The following is a 15149-nucleotide window of genomic DNA, read 5'->3' as shown; positions in this document are numbered from 1 at the left end:
AGTTGTACCTCAAAATATGAAGCATCTCTAAGTGTTTAACAGTTATTTTCGGACATCTGTACTCTAATGCCCCTCTTCATTCTTTGCTTTGTCTGTGCTGTTATTGAAGCTATCAGTATATTATTCCTAATCCTGTTGCTTGACATTTAAGTTCGTTTTTCGCAGAAAACTCAACTCAGGGTATTATTGTCATTCAGTGTATATTTATACTAGTTGATTGACTCAGTCTGTGATTATGCTCTTGATATCACTTGACCACACAGTTAATTGCAGTGCTTGGGTGAGTGGGAGAATCCAATCATGGATAGTGGTTTATATGGGGAGGGGTGTCCTCCACTCACATTATCAAAAGATTCATCGAGTGACGTTTACGAAGGTAACGCTTTATCTTCAATTGTAGGGATGACATTACAACTACTTAATTCTGATTTCGATATGGCATCGACTGCAATGAGTGATAAAGCTGCAAGCAAACGAGGACTAGAAGACCCTGGGGGAGGTGCATCTATAGTAATAGCCACGTAACGAAATACCCCAGAAAGTAAATATCGCCGCCCGATGCTCTTCTTTTCTCTATTTTGTAATGGCTGATCACTGCTGCCAACCTGCCTGGTTACATATTAAAATCACCAGACATAACCAAACAAACTAACCTCAATGTAAACACCGATAATAAATGTTTCCCTACCCTAGTAAATGATAAAAGTTAAGATGAAATAAATCAAGATATTCATAATTAAGTCGGTTTCCACGCTCAATGAGAAATTTAGGAAATAAACACCCTTTCTCACTCAAATTAATGTTACATATATCTGTCTTTATTTTGATATGCAGTAGGCGTACTATAACCATATTCTTGAAAATAGGGGCGTGTTAAACGATGCAATTTGTTTAATAAGTCTTTGCAGTGTGATTTTCGAAAGTCCAATGACTTCCCTTTCTTTTGCGCGAACATTTCCTTCTCTCTTCAATACCGGTAACCCGTAGCCTAAGGAGAGAGATTGGGCATATTTTCAGCCTGCAGGCTGGTTATATCTTCACGGTTATCAGGAAACATATAGGAATACTAATGTGCCAAGCTACGTGAACGGAAATTAGGTCAGCTTCAAGCTCACTGCACAATTGAATATTAGTTCTACTATCTACTTCTATCGTTTTCACATACACCGAGGTGCCAGTATTTCGTCCCGCAAGAGTTCTTTATGTACCAGTAGATCTAGACATGAGGCTGGAGTATTTGAGCACTTTCAAATACCGCCGAACTCGAATCCGCCAACATGAGCTAGTCATACATTCTCTCCTTCACTCGCTTAAAATAATGTTAAACATTTCCTGCCTTTATTCTGATTCTGATGTATGCATTACTATAACTGCATTCTTAAAGAAAGGGGGGAGGGAATATAGATTGAATAATTCATTGCGGTTTCTGCAAGTTCAAGGACTTACCACATAAGACATATGTCCTTCCTTTTAATAATAATGCTAACAGCTTTACATCCCACTAAGAACTTTTACGGTTTTCGGCATTTGGCATTTTAAACATATTTTCAGCTTACAAGTTGGTGTATCTCAAGCTTACAACATTACCAGATTTTTACATATATATTGGCTTAAATCACATGAAGACAGGTTGTGATGCAAGAATTGGATAGGAAAGAGGGCTAGGATTTAAGATGTAAATAAGCGTACAGACACAGCACTAGCCTGAAATGAAAATGACGGGCAAAAAAAAACTTCAGACCTGCCAACTGTGGGGTTCGAATACATCACCATCTCCTGAAACCAAGCTAACAGCAATGTGATCAAACTGCACAGCCAGTTCACTCAGTTTCCTATGACGCGTAATAGGCCTACCACATGGGCGACCCACTTACCTGTATATGGATCTTCAATTCTTCAATTATACATGTATGCAAAAACATTATGCACCTTAGTAAGAGGTACTTCCCTAGTTGATTCTCTGATTGGTGCACGTATAACAAATATGTTTGGGAAGAAATACTTTTATTTTATATTTATTTATATCATAAAGAAGTCATGTTGTCATAGCAAAACGAATACGCAACGAAGAAATGAATCCGAAGAGATAAGCATTATTTACTGCATTAAATATTAGTTTATTTACATGTTAAGCGATATGTAGTAGTAATAACAATAACAACAACAAACGTGTGCAATAAGGAAAAAGGAAATAAATACAAGTAAATATAAATATAATTTACAACATTTAGAGCCATTCCATGGTCACTGAATTACAAAGCAGGGGTATGAATAAACAAACATAATAAACATGAATACTAATATTTAAAAAGCAAAAAGCAAAGTCATCTCCGTACAAACCATGAAAGCCATTGGAAAGGGGGAAGGTGAAGGCTTCCACTATCCATGACGTTGGCACTTGGTGGGGTGGGGTGGAGTGGTTAGCTCAACGCATGACCGCCTTTGCCCCCAATAGTTAACTGGTACTCATTTATCATACGCAAAACATTCCTTCCAAATTACGTTAAACCTCTGTCACTCATTATTATTATTAATAAATTGCAAATAGGAAATACCCCGGTGGCAACGGTCACTTACAGTAATGTGATAATAAAGTTAACATAATTACCCAACTACAACAAAGAAACAAACAAACAAACAAACAACAAGAGTACAAGAAGCAGATATGTATGTATGTTGGGTATTCAGCCCTAAGGCTGGTTTGATCCTCCACAGTTCCGCCAACAGCTGTCATAGATAGCCTAGGCGTCACTGAAGAGGCATACTAGGGAAGTGAGGAGTGAGGTAGTTTCCCGTTGCTTTCCTCACCGAGCCAGAAGTTGCCATTACAGATCAGTCTGCCGAGCCCACTGAAATGCATGCACCAACCGACCCTATGAGTGACATTTTCACACCATTCATAACAGGGACTGGCTGCACAAGGAATGGTATTACTAGCATCACACTTACCTCGGTCACTTTCATACTGTCAAAGCCAAGGATGAGACTGAGACAGGTCAATGAAAGTAACAAATTTGTTCTAGCCCATACCAGAAGACATAGTGCAGTGTAAACACTACATCTTGCCAGCAAAGGCATGAAGCAGATATATGGAAGGAAAATATAACAAGAATTACTGCTAGTTTAATATTCTAAATCGAGCAACATCATATACAAATTCACACACAACTTAAGTATTTACAGTGCTTAACAATTTGGCTTACAATATTATAGGTTGACCTTACTACTAGCTTAACATTATAAGTGATAATAAAGTGAAGTTAAACCGTAATTACCCTACAACAACAACAACAACATTACAACAAGCAAGAAATACTACTAATTAAACTTTCTAAATCCAGTGTCATTATATACATATTCACACACAACTTAAGTATTTCCAGTACTTAACACTACAAATTACAATACTATAGATTGAACTTACTACTAGCTTAACACTACAAGTGATAATAAAGTTAAATCATACTACCCAACAACTACAACAACTCAAGTACAAAAAGGAATTCCATGGAAAAAAATATTACAAGAAATACTACTAGTCATTCTAAATCCAGCATCATGTACAGTTTCATACACAATTTAATTATTTCCAATACATCCGTATGCTGGTTTCTGGCCCTAATTTTATGCTTATGATAATTTCTCGATAAGTATGAGGGAGGTTAGATAGATAGATAGATAAAGAATGGGTGAACCCTGCCTTCGCAGGGCTCCACACGTAGGTCTGTGAAGACCCTTTGTGTCCCTTAAACGGGTTTGCCTAGTCCAGACCTAGTGCTCCTATAAAGGATACCAGTGCCCGGATGTTGGCATTCCTGATGTCTTCCAGGCTCACGAAATGTGAGCCAAGGTATCGATGTCTAGTGCTTGCAAGAGCCTCACACTGACATAACACATGCGCGGAGGTCTCCTCCTCCCTACCGCATCTTCTACACATCGGATCCTGACTGATTTTCATGATGTGTAGGTGTGTCTGTAAGGTATTGTGGCCTGTCAACAGTCCAACTACCATTCGCATTCTGGTCCTATTCAAATTTATCAGGACCTTTTTATAACTTTGGCTAGGCCCTTTGATAAGTTCACGTGCCTGCCTTGCTATAGTTAACCTCTTCCAAATGTCTTAAGTGAGACTGGTTTGTCCACTGGGATATTACCAGTTTCACGCTTCGGAGTGACACTCCCAGGAAGGGCTCTGGTCCTATAAAAGGACCATTTGAGCCTTGTTTCGCTAGTTTGTCAGCTTCTTCATTTCCACTGATACCTGTGTGCCCAGGGACCCGTAATAGGGTAACTGAGCTAAATTCACACAGCTGATCTAACATCCTTTGGCATTCCCATACCATTTTTGATGTTGTTTTAACTGCACATAGTGCTTTTAACGCTTCCTGGCTATCGCTGCAAATAGTGATACAATGAGGGAGGTCATAACCTATTCCTAATACAACTCCAAGCAGCCCTTCCCGTATAGCTCTTATAAAGACCACACAGGCGAGCTCTAGTTCTTCTAGATTCAAGACTTTCCCAATTAATGGTATTCCTTCTATTCCCAGTTACGAAACGCATCGCTCTTCTTTGAACTTTCTCTAGGGAATTTATTAAACCAACATGCAGATCCATATTCGAGAATGGGTCTTACAACGTATTTATAAGGTTTATTTAAACCTACTAGGGTGGTGAGCACATAAATAAGAATTCAATGAAAGTATTTTCCTTCTGGACCTTCATGCCAGACAGACTTTTTTTTTTAAACAAATTTTTTTTCACTATAATATGATTTATCTATAGAGCAAAACCGCTATGCAGTGTGCGTATCATAGCAATCGAGATGGAATTGGTAATGTACTATGTATCTGTAGAGCCTATATACGACTTTTTACAATTACTTCTAAAGTGAATTTCAGCTGTGTGACAACGCTGAAAAGACTATGGACTTAGAGATTGGCATTCCTGAAGAGGGTTTTCTACACTTTCCCATTTTCACACATTGATTCAAGAGTCTGTATTGACTTGTGACAAAACCACTGTATTCTTCCGAAAACCACTGATAGGGACAGGTTTGGTTGTGATCCACCGAAAACAAATTATAATGACCGGTTAGGTAGTGATCCATCGAAAACCACTGATTGTCGCAGGGTTAGGTTAGGTTTGACAGGATTTGTAATTGAGCGACTGTTGTCATTGAAAAAACTGTCGTGACGACTGAAGGCAATAAACATAAAACTGAATCCATTGGTCTACAAAGTTTTCATTCAGTAGATACGCTAGGAACTGGCGAACCAAAACCGTACATACAAAGTTTACAGGAATCAACAAAACAGGATATTAATTCGTGGTACTCATTGTTCTTTAAAGAGAAGAAATATCCTGTCAACAATAGCTGCAGTGAACATGCTTTTTCACTATTATTGTCTGGCCCCATGGCTAAATGGTTAGCGTGCTGGCCTTTGGTCACAGGGTGTGGGTTTGATTCTCGACAGGGTGGGGAATTTGAACCACCGTTGGTTAATTTCTCTGGCACGGGGGCTGGGTGTATGTCGTCTTCATCAACATTTCACTATTATTGTGTAAAATAGAAACTTACTAGTTTTGACAAGTACAGTATGTTCAACAGCGACTCCTGAATGATGACGCGCAGGATGTCCAACCTCACTAATCTATGTTCCAGACTATTTCTACTTAAAAAATTGTATTTGTCCTTTAATGTGATTTTGCAATTTTTGCTGAATATTTATGTGGCTGAAATGAAGGTGGATAAGCTACATGGTCTCCTTTATATAGGAAGAATGTATCGTGGAAATTAACTCAATTTCGGTTTCATGTACATTACAGTTTCTCTAAGATATATTGATAGTAATTCAGTCATGTACGACGACGATGTATTTCATGGTAAAGACAGCTGCCTCTGTGGATCACTGGTAGAGTGACGGCCTCCGAATCCCAATATAGTGGGTTCAAACCCGGCAGAGGTAGTCGGATTTTTGAAGGGCAGAAAAAAGTCCATTCGACACTTCATGTCGTACGATGTCGGCATGTAAAAGATCTCTGGTGACGCATTTGGTGTTTACCCGACAAAATTCATTAAATCTCAGCCACAGACGCCCAAGAGAGTTTCGGTTTACTCGGTCTGCCATCTAGTGGGCCTAGAGTATAACGGAACGTCAAAATTGACGAGCAGACAGCCAGATGGCGTCAACTTGAAATGTCTGCACATGGTAGCTGAGGCCATACGATTATTATTATTATTATTATTATTATTATTATTGTTATTATGGTAAAGACAAATTACTTTGCAATGCTATCTATCTTAATGGTAATGTACTATGTACCTCTACTAGTGTAGGCTACTGAGTGCTTGATTCGAAGCAGTGTATCGATTCATTCAGTGTCCGAGTGAATCGATTCACAGGAACGGCAAGCTCATGGCACACAAATCATGCACAATCACGGCTCAGTGAGCCACACGACACACACGGCTCCTTATAGGCACACTGGACACTGGCGGGGAGTCGAGCTTTCGCTGCAGTGAGCCACAGTGAATCATGGCACACTGAAAGAATCGTACGCAGTCATGGATCACTGAGACACAACACACACATGGTTCATTATCGGTACACTGGACATTGGCGGGGAGCCGAACTTCCTCTGAAGCAATACATACAGAGTCATGGTACACTGAAAAAATCGTATGCTATAATGGACTCTCGAGCTCAGCTCATTTGAAAATAATACCTATTCGCATCCACTGTCCTCTTCTTACAGGGAGTTTTAAACAATACATGGATTTATTTGCAGTGTTAAAAAGATAGAACACAATTCCAAAGTACCTAGGTTGTAAGTAGGTAGTCAATTAGGTTATTCTAATTACTGTATTAGTTTAATCAATCAGTATCTTTATAAGTAGTTGACGTTCGACAATTACTTAAACTCAGCTCTCTAGCCTCCACACCTGGCTGAGTGGCTCAAACGGTCGAGGCGCTGGCCTTCTGAACCCAACTTGGCAGGGCCGAGCTCAGTGCGGTGGTATTTGAAGGTGCTCAGCCTCATGTCAGTAGATTTACTGACACATAAAAGAGCTCCTGCAGGACTAAATTCCAGCACCTCGACGTCTCAAAAAAAACCTAAAAGTTGATAGTGGGACATAAAGCCAATAACATTATTATTTAGCCTACCCTATGACTATGAGTCATGCTCATGACCACTCGAAATTGTCTGTTTTATATTTGGAAGAACCACTCGGTATTCTCTTAGTTTGTATGTCGCATCATTGCACAATACTTCAATAATCGAATCACGAGGTTACCGATGTACGTGGACAGTGAGTATGTAAGTAGACTGATGCAATAGATTAAATAAATGATGTTTAATCAGAAAACCAGTGGGCTACTGTACATCTCCTGTAGCCTATACAAAATATGACGATTTTAAAAAAGCCTCTGCTGATAGAAAAAGACATTTTCAAAGATGACCGAGTTAGCTGGCCGTGCGTTTAGGGTCGCGTAGCTATGAGCTTGCATTCGGGGAATGGTGGGTTCAAATCCTACCGTCGGCAGCCGTTAAAATGGTTTTCGGTGGTTTCCCATTTTCACACCAGACACATGCTTGTGCTGTACCTTAATTAAGACCACGGCCGCTTCCTTCCCACTTCTAGCCCTTTCCTATCTCTTCTATCCTCTTTGTCGCCATAAGACCTATCTGTGTTGGTGCGACATAAAGCAAATTGATTTATATTTAATATGTGGGCTACTTATTGTGTACACAGGTATTTTTATATGTAATTCTCTCTATATATATACAGTATACGTGAGTTGTGACTTTCAGAGAACTGTGGAAAACCATTAGATAGTGTATAAAATTTAAGTTATGTCAGTATTTTAACAGGCGTACAATGTTTACATCGTGTATTGGTGACAGAGTGCTGTCTCCCTCTCTCTCTCCCCCCCCTTGCCCGCTCCTCATCACATTGCGCCACAGCAGTTCTAGATAATTCCACTCCGATTGGACACTGATCCCCACCTGCACATCTATACCGCCCTGTAACTTGTAGATACACAATTCCCACAATTTTGAAATGTAACTTCGTTATATCAGAAAGGACGGGGCAATAAGAAATGTATTATTTCCCAGCAAAGTTATAACATTCTTAATCTCATGGAATGGCTCTTACAATGGTACAGCTAACTCCTCGGCTTTTCTTCTTTCTTCTTCTTCTTCTTCTTCATCTTCTTCATCTTCCTCCTCCGATTCACTGCTTCCATGATGAATGACTAGTTCCTCCACTTCAGGAAGACCTCTCACCTCATTATTGTAGAACTCGACAATCTTCTTCTCAGTGTGTTTTACTTCATTTCTCCACATCTCTGCTGTCGCCTGTAGGATATATTGAAGTATCACAACCTGACAAGTATATTATAAACTCCACTTGCATATATCCAATAAATAACATTTCCACTTGGCCTACCTGATCAAGAGATTCTTTCCACACAGCTGTAGCTCTGTCCAATCCGTGACCAGGTCTTGAAGCCACTGTTTTGTTATAATAATGTTTTGCCACAGACCATACAAATTCGATGGCATTGAAAAATGAGTGGTATGGAGGAAGTCGTAAGACAGTATGGCCTTCACTGTGCAGCATCTCGTCAACAATGTACCTGGTTTTAAAGAAACAGAGAAATATTGTTATGCATACATGAAAGTCAAATACACGAGTGTAAACAACATTATCTAAACTTATGTTTACGTGCTTCTGTACCTCTTTAAGTGACTTCGATTCATATTACACAACCTTTGCAGCTCATCTTTTGTGGCATTTTCTGGTGGAGAAACTCCATTCTGCCTTAACCATGACTGTAAATTAAAGGAAAAATAAAAATTAATTTCTGTAACATCATTAAACATCATTCAGTAGAAGGAAATATTCAATTAAGTATAATTACCACTAATTGATCCTTCCTCCATTTCGTTGTTGGTTGATGCTCAACAAGCTTACAGTGATATGGTGCATTATCCATTACAATAACACAGGGTCCTATATTTCTTAATCCTACGATTAATTGCGTCTTCACCCACATCTGAAATTTCTCGCTGTTCATAGCACCATGGTAATCCTGATTTCTCTTCAAGTTTGTAGCAAATATCAAATCAGCACCTGTAAGAATTTTAAGTTTTAGTATGAAGTTATTTGTTCTAAAAAAAGTATAGGCCTATTAATAAAAAATGTGATTTCTGTTGAATGATACAAAAAGCTGTCTGATTTTAAGTAAAACCAACTACTGTGTAGCAAAGTCACCTGATGATGAAGTCAATTAATTACTACTTACACTACTTTATCGTAACATCTCTCATGAATGTATCTCCATTAGTAGGCCTATATCTGGATTAGAAGTCCACGATCACTTGCATAAAAGATATAAGTATAAACACCCATTTCAATACCTTAGAACAAATGTAATTGCTGCGAACACTGAACCTATATCAGGCAGTAAGAAATAAGAAGCTTGGAAGGTGTTCAACAGTCAGGTATCAAGCACTGATTCAGGTGGAGATTGTCGAATGCAGAATAAACATAATAAATAGGCCTACAATACAAGTAATTTACTGATACAAATATCCAGTAATATTATATGAAAATACACTGAGTAAGTTTTGATTGAAATACCTCTCTAAGGTTAATCATTGGCCTAAAGTGAATACCTGCAAGTCTTTTTAATAACAGTGGAGAAGTCAAAATCAAAAACCACGTACAGAGCTCAATGAGCGGTAAGTTATAATGCCACTTCCGACCTAGTGCCAGTCAATTTCAATCAATCAGTCACCACTGATCTGCACTTAGGACAGAAGATGTAGTTTCAGGGATAGGCCTAGTATTTTCTTCAATAATTGCAAAGAATTTGGAAATTTATTGAACATCTCCCTTGGTAAATTATTCCAATCCCTAACTCCCTTCTTAAAAAAAAACAAATATTTGCCCCACTTTTCATCAACTTTAGCACTGTACTGTGATCTTACCTACTTTTAAAATACCACTGAAACGTATTCGTCTACCAATGTCATTCCACACCACCTATCCACCGACAGCTCGGAATATACCACTTAGTCCAGCAACTTGTCTCCTTTCACCCAAGTCTTCCCAGCCCAAACCCGACAAAATTTTTGTAACGCTACTCTTTTGTCAGAAATCACCCACAACAAATCGTGCTTCTGTCTTTTGAACTTTTCCAATTCTCAAACCAAGTAATCCCAGTGAGGGTCTCATACACAGGAACTGTACTTAAGTTGGGGTCTTATCAGAGACTTATGTGCCCCCCCCCTGCATCCGTACTACAAACCCTAAATACCCTCATAACTATGTAAAGAGAGATCACCTCACTACAATAAAATGAAGTAAAATAAATTAAGAACATACCAGGTACAAAGCCATCCTTCGTTCCAGCATGAACAATAACCAGTCTTCCTCCCTCAGACACAGGTCGACGAATTACTCCTTGAACATCATGTCCAGATTTGTGTGGTTTATTCCAGGAGTATGTGGGTGACCCTGAAAGACAAATGCACAATTGAAACCAAAGACACCTGATGAAGATAAATTATTCCAAGATTTTTTAAATATAAAATGTAATATATAACATATATATTCACCATTCATAAAAATCCAAGTCTCATCCAAGAAAACAACAGGTTTTGGTTTCTCACTGTCCTTATTACGCATGTATTCCCTCAGAAAACAGGATCTCTTAAAACAAATGTCTTCATTTTCTCTAACATACGCATAGGGATCACCTTTACTCCACACAAACCCCATGGCCTTCAAAATTCTTCTTAATGATGTTTCGGAGCCCTTGTACAAATAAGTGTCATAATTTGCTTTCATGTGGTCGAAAACCTTTCTTACAGTTACGACTTCTCCTGTGGGAAGAAAAAAGAGAGTTACAAGGGACTCAAAAGAGCTGTATGACAATACATGCACAAAACATTTCTGGGAGCTTATCTCACCTGCGTGCCAATTTCTATAAATAATGTTGCAATAGATTCCTTATGAAGTCACCTTACCTTTATGTAATTTATCATAAATAAACCTTGCTATCGCTTCCTTAGAAAAACTGTCTATGCCGGTCACTGGATGTTCACGCTTTCGGCGTTTACCTGGTGTAGAAAATTCAACTCCCTTCTTGAAATTTCCTATTACTTTTCGGACTAAACCGAAACTACACTGTAAGAATACACACACAGAAATATATTACATACACATATACCATAAGTCAACATGAATACACAAAGGTTAAGTCTACGAACCGTATCGAAGTCGACACAAGACATGGTACCGGTATAGGCCTAGGCCTACATGATCAGGTTAGGTTAGGTTAGGTTCAGAATGAAATACTGCTCCTTTTCAACTGATTGTCATTATGCCAGAAACTTATCATAGAAACAAGATAAAAACGAACACTTACCCCAGTTAATAATGAAACTCTTGCCATTAGCTTCGTATCACTACGACTGATACCTTCTTCGTCGTCTTCCTGTTTCAATTGCTCGTAGCAATGTACAAGCATTTCTTGACCTGAAGCTTGTAAAGGACGTAACCTTGGTTTCCTTTTCGGAGGAGTTTTTGCAGATTTTTCTTCCTTCTTAGACATCCCAATCGAATTCTGTTCGTATAAGTATGGGACGAAATAGGAACGTAATTAATAAAATGATGTGCTCATCATTTCACACAAACTATGTTATTAAATGCATTATCCGAACATGCCACAATTCTACTTACCTGGTATTAGCCAAATAGATTTACAATCCCACAGAAAAAGAAAATATGCTTTAAATATTCTCGCAAATGTATCGCTAGTGACTTTAGAGGCAATGCGGTGGCAACACACAATTCACGCTAGAACAGTGACTGAACGTTGCCAACGTGCCAGATTAACGGTAACAGTAAGACGTCGTATCGGCAAGTAGGGTCCCTAAACTGTATGGTTACCGACACTGAAAAAGACCCAACATCAAGAAAAGTCACTATAAACCAATACCTTAATATTACAGGGGAGAAAGGGTAAGGTTGCACCCTTAGTGTACGTCCTTACACGGAGAGGACTATAAAAAGAAAGGCATCAACCTCAACGACCAATCAAGTAAAGTTGCATATCCTTTAAATGCTATTTGCTTTACGTCGCACCGACACAGATAGGTCTGATGGCGACGATGGGATAGGAAAGGCCTAGGAATGGGAAGGAAGTGGCCGTGGCCTTAATTAAGGTACAGAGCCAGCATCCGCCTGATGGGAAAATGGGAAACCGCGTATCCTTTAAATGAGTTCCTTGACTTTAATTCCGAAAAGTCTGTGTCGCAGTCGTGTTTCGATGCCAGCTCTGCTAGCTTGAATGGGTCTGACTTGAATATTTCAACCGCGTCCCAACTTAGAAATAACGTTATGACACAGCGTTCGACCACCTTCAGTACCGATCGTGTAATATGCCGGTCATCACATAACTGATACACACATTCAGATCACGGAACTTTCTGTGTATATATGTAGAAGGCAAAGGCAGAGCCATAGGAAGTATGCATCCCATTACACTCAGAAAACCACTTCACAATAACATACCCGGTACGAAAGACAGTGGGCGTAACAGAATTAAAAGAGAAATAAACAGTGATCCTAATGCCAATAATCTAGTTAATGCTTATGTTTTCGAACGGTAACCTAGAGATTTATATTCCGTCTCACTGCGTACATAATGTCGTATGGCTTTTAGTGCCGGGATACCCCAGGACGGGTTCGGCTCGCCAGGTGCAGGTCTTTCTATTGACTCCCGTAGGCGACCTGCGCGTCGTGATGAGGATGATATGATGATGAAGACAACACATACACCCAGCCCCCGTGCCATTGGAATTAACCAATTAAGGTTAAAATCCCCGACCCGGCCGGGAATCGAACCCGGGACCCTCTGAACCGAAGGCCAGTACGCTGACCGTTCAGCCAACGAGTAGGAGACTGCGTGCATAAACAAACTGTAATTCGATCAGTCGAAACGAGCCTCGAAAGGGAAGAAATTCGTGAAGTACCAATTTCTGAGCACCGTATATTACAAATGCGCGGATTTCTTAAACAAGTGGTACGTGACGGGGTTAAAACCCAAATTACACTCCAGACTTGTGAACCAACATTTCAAAATTCTCCCTCACATGGCATGCGATATGCGGGAAGTTACCTGAACAAATCGCATCCATGAAATTTCATTTCAAATTTTGCCCTAAATGAAAGATAATAATTACTTTTACGCAAATCAAGAATCACTACTAGAGAAATAAAGCCTCCCTGACTCAGGCGGCAGCGCGCCGGCCTCTCATCGCTGGGTTCCGTGCTTCAATCCCGGTCACTCCATGTGAGTTTTGTGCTGGACAAAGCAGAGCACTCCGGTTTTCCCTGTCATCTTTCATTCCAGCAACACTCTCCAATATCATGTCATCTGTCATTCATTAATCATTGCCCCATAGAAGTGCGACAAACTACGGCAGCCGGCACAATTCCTATCCTCGCTGCTAGATTTGGGCTTCATTCATTCCATGCCTGACTCAGTCGAATGACTGGAAACAGGCTTACACCAGAGAAATATATTCATACATATTTTATTACATTACGACCATGAATTTCCAGGGCTTCAGTATGTCTTTTGTTCATGTAACATATATTGCTCATGAAGACAAGACACGTAAATTCTTTAAGCTGCTTTGGTTTGTTTTGCTTGATATTACTCGATGGGGCGAGTTGTTGACTTGTGACCATAACTCATGAATTATTATTATTATTATTGGTCCATGGATCATGCTATTTTTCTTTCAACAAAAATCAATTTTGTGTTATTTACGACATACTTCTCGCCTCCATTTCCAGTCTGAACTGCCCGCGCTAGTCGTGATGGACAAAGATATTGAGAATTCACAGACATAGCACTCACACTCGTCGGTGCTAGCCCTGGACCACAGGAAGGAAACAAACGACAGCACAATGAAGCGGAATGCCGCAGCTCTACAGTGGCTCCTTCGGATCATAAATGAAATAGGGACTCAAGGAGAATTTCCGTTATTCTGACTTACACCGATTCTGATATCCATCCTGAAACTCGAAAAGGATCCGAACTCACATCGTCCTATCGTCTTGTCTTCCTGTTTACTGAAAACACTACAGAGAATGATTGACTTCGACTTGAATGGTGGTTAGAATTTCATAACCTTCTACCATGAACTTAGAGTGGGTTCCGCAAGGGAAGCACCTACGACAGTCATACAATGGTCACTACGGACATATATAAGATGTTTGCTTGCCCTTTTCCTGGATGTCTCTGCTGCATATGGCAATGTTGATATCTGAACTGATGGAGCGCGCCTTTCCCATTGGATCATCCAGGGATAATCTGCTATTTGCTTTTACGTCGCACCGACACGGATAGGTCTTACAGCGGCGATGGGGCAGGAAAGGCCTAGGATTGGGAAGGAAGCAGCCGTGGCCTTAATTGAATGAATTTGAATGAATGAATGAATGAATTTATTGAACTGAACATAACAGGCTTTCGCCCAGTTACAATGTTCCAATACAGACTATTTATAGCTAGGCACTAACTACTTACTACTTAACTACTTCTAAATCTACCATGTAGCATGTTGCACATGGGCGGATCGCCAGCTCCACATGCAACACACCACCTAACTAAACTAACTACTTTACTACATGAATATATACTAAATCTATCCTAAATCTGTCTGGCCGCGACATCACCCCTGGTGAGGAACTGCTACCACCCTTCCCTGGGATGTCACGACCAGACATGTCTCATGAGGCTCGGAAACCGATACCTCATAGACCCCTTAAACTGTCAATGTTATTTCCTCACCACTCCTTCCTGTAACAACCCACATGTATGCGGATCCGTGGCCTTAATTAAGGTACAGCCCCAGCATTTGCCTGGTATGAAAATGGGAAACCACGGAAAACCATCTTCAGGGCTGCCGACAGAGGGATTCGAACCCACTATCTCCCGGATGCGAGCTCACAGCTGCGCGCTCCTAACCGCACGGCCAACTCGCCCGGTCAGGGATAATCTTATGCACACCAGATGGATATACACTGCCGTGCAAAACTTAAAGACCAAAGTAACTTT

The 15149-nt window shown here is 40.0% G+C and overlaps 1 long non-coding RNA gene across 1 annotated transcript; it reads right to left on the bottom strand.

Annotated features, from left to right (window-relative positions):
- Window positions 1-11002: 11002 nt before the first annotated feature.
- Window positions 11003-12022, bottom strand: LOC137498346 (uncharacterized). The gene is made up of 3 exons (XR_011017750.1): window positions 11762-12022; window positions 11448-11645; window positions 11003-11206 (listed from the first exon to the last, which is right to left on the bottom strand). It is a non-coding gene; the product is annotated as an uncharacterized lncRNA (long non-coding RNA).
- Window positions 12023-15149: the final 3127 nt, after the last annotated feature.

The sequence above is a fragment of the Anabrus simplex genome, chromosome 2 (assembly GCF_040414725.1).
Source record: "Anabrus simplex isolate iqAnaSimp1 chromosome 2, ASM4041472v1, whole genome shotgun sequence".
In the NCBI taxonomy this organism is placed as follows: Eukaryota; Metazoa; Arthropoda; class Insecta; order Orthoptera; family Tettigoniidae; genus Anabrus; species Anabrus simplex.
Note: the sequence above shows the minus strand (reverse complement) of the source record. Positions and strands in the feature narration are given on the sequence as shown.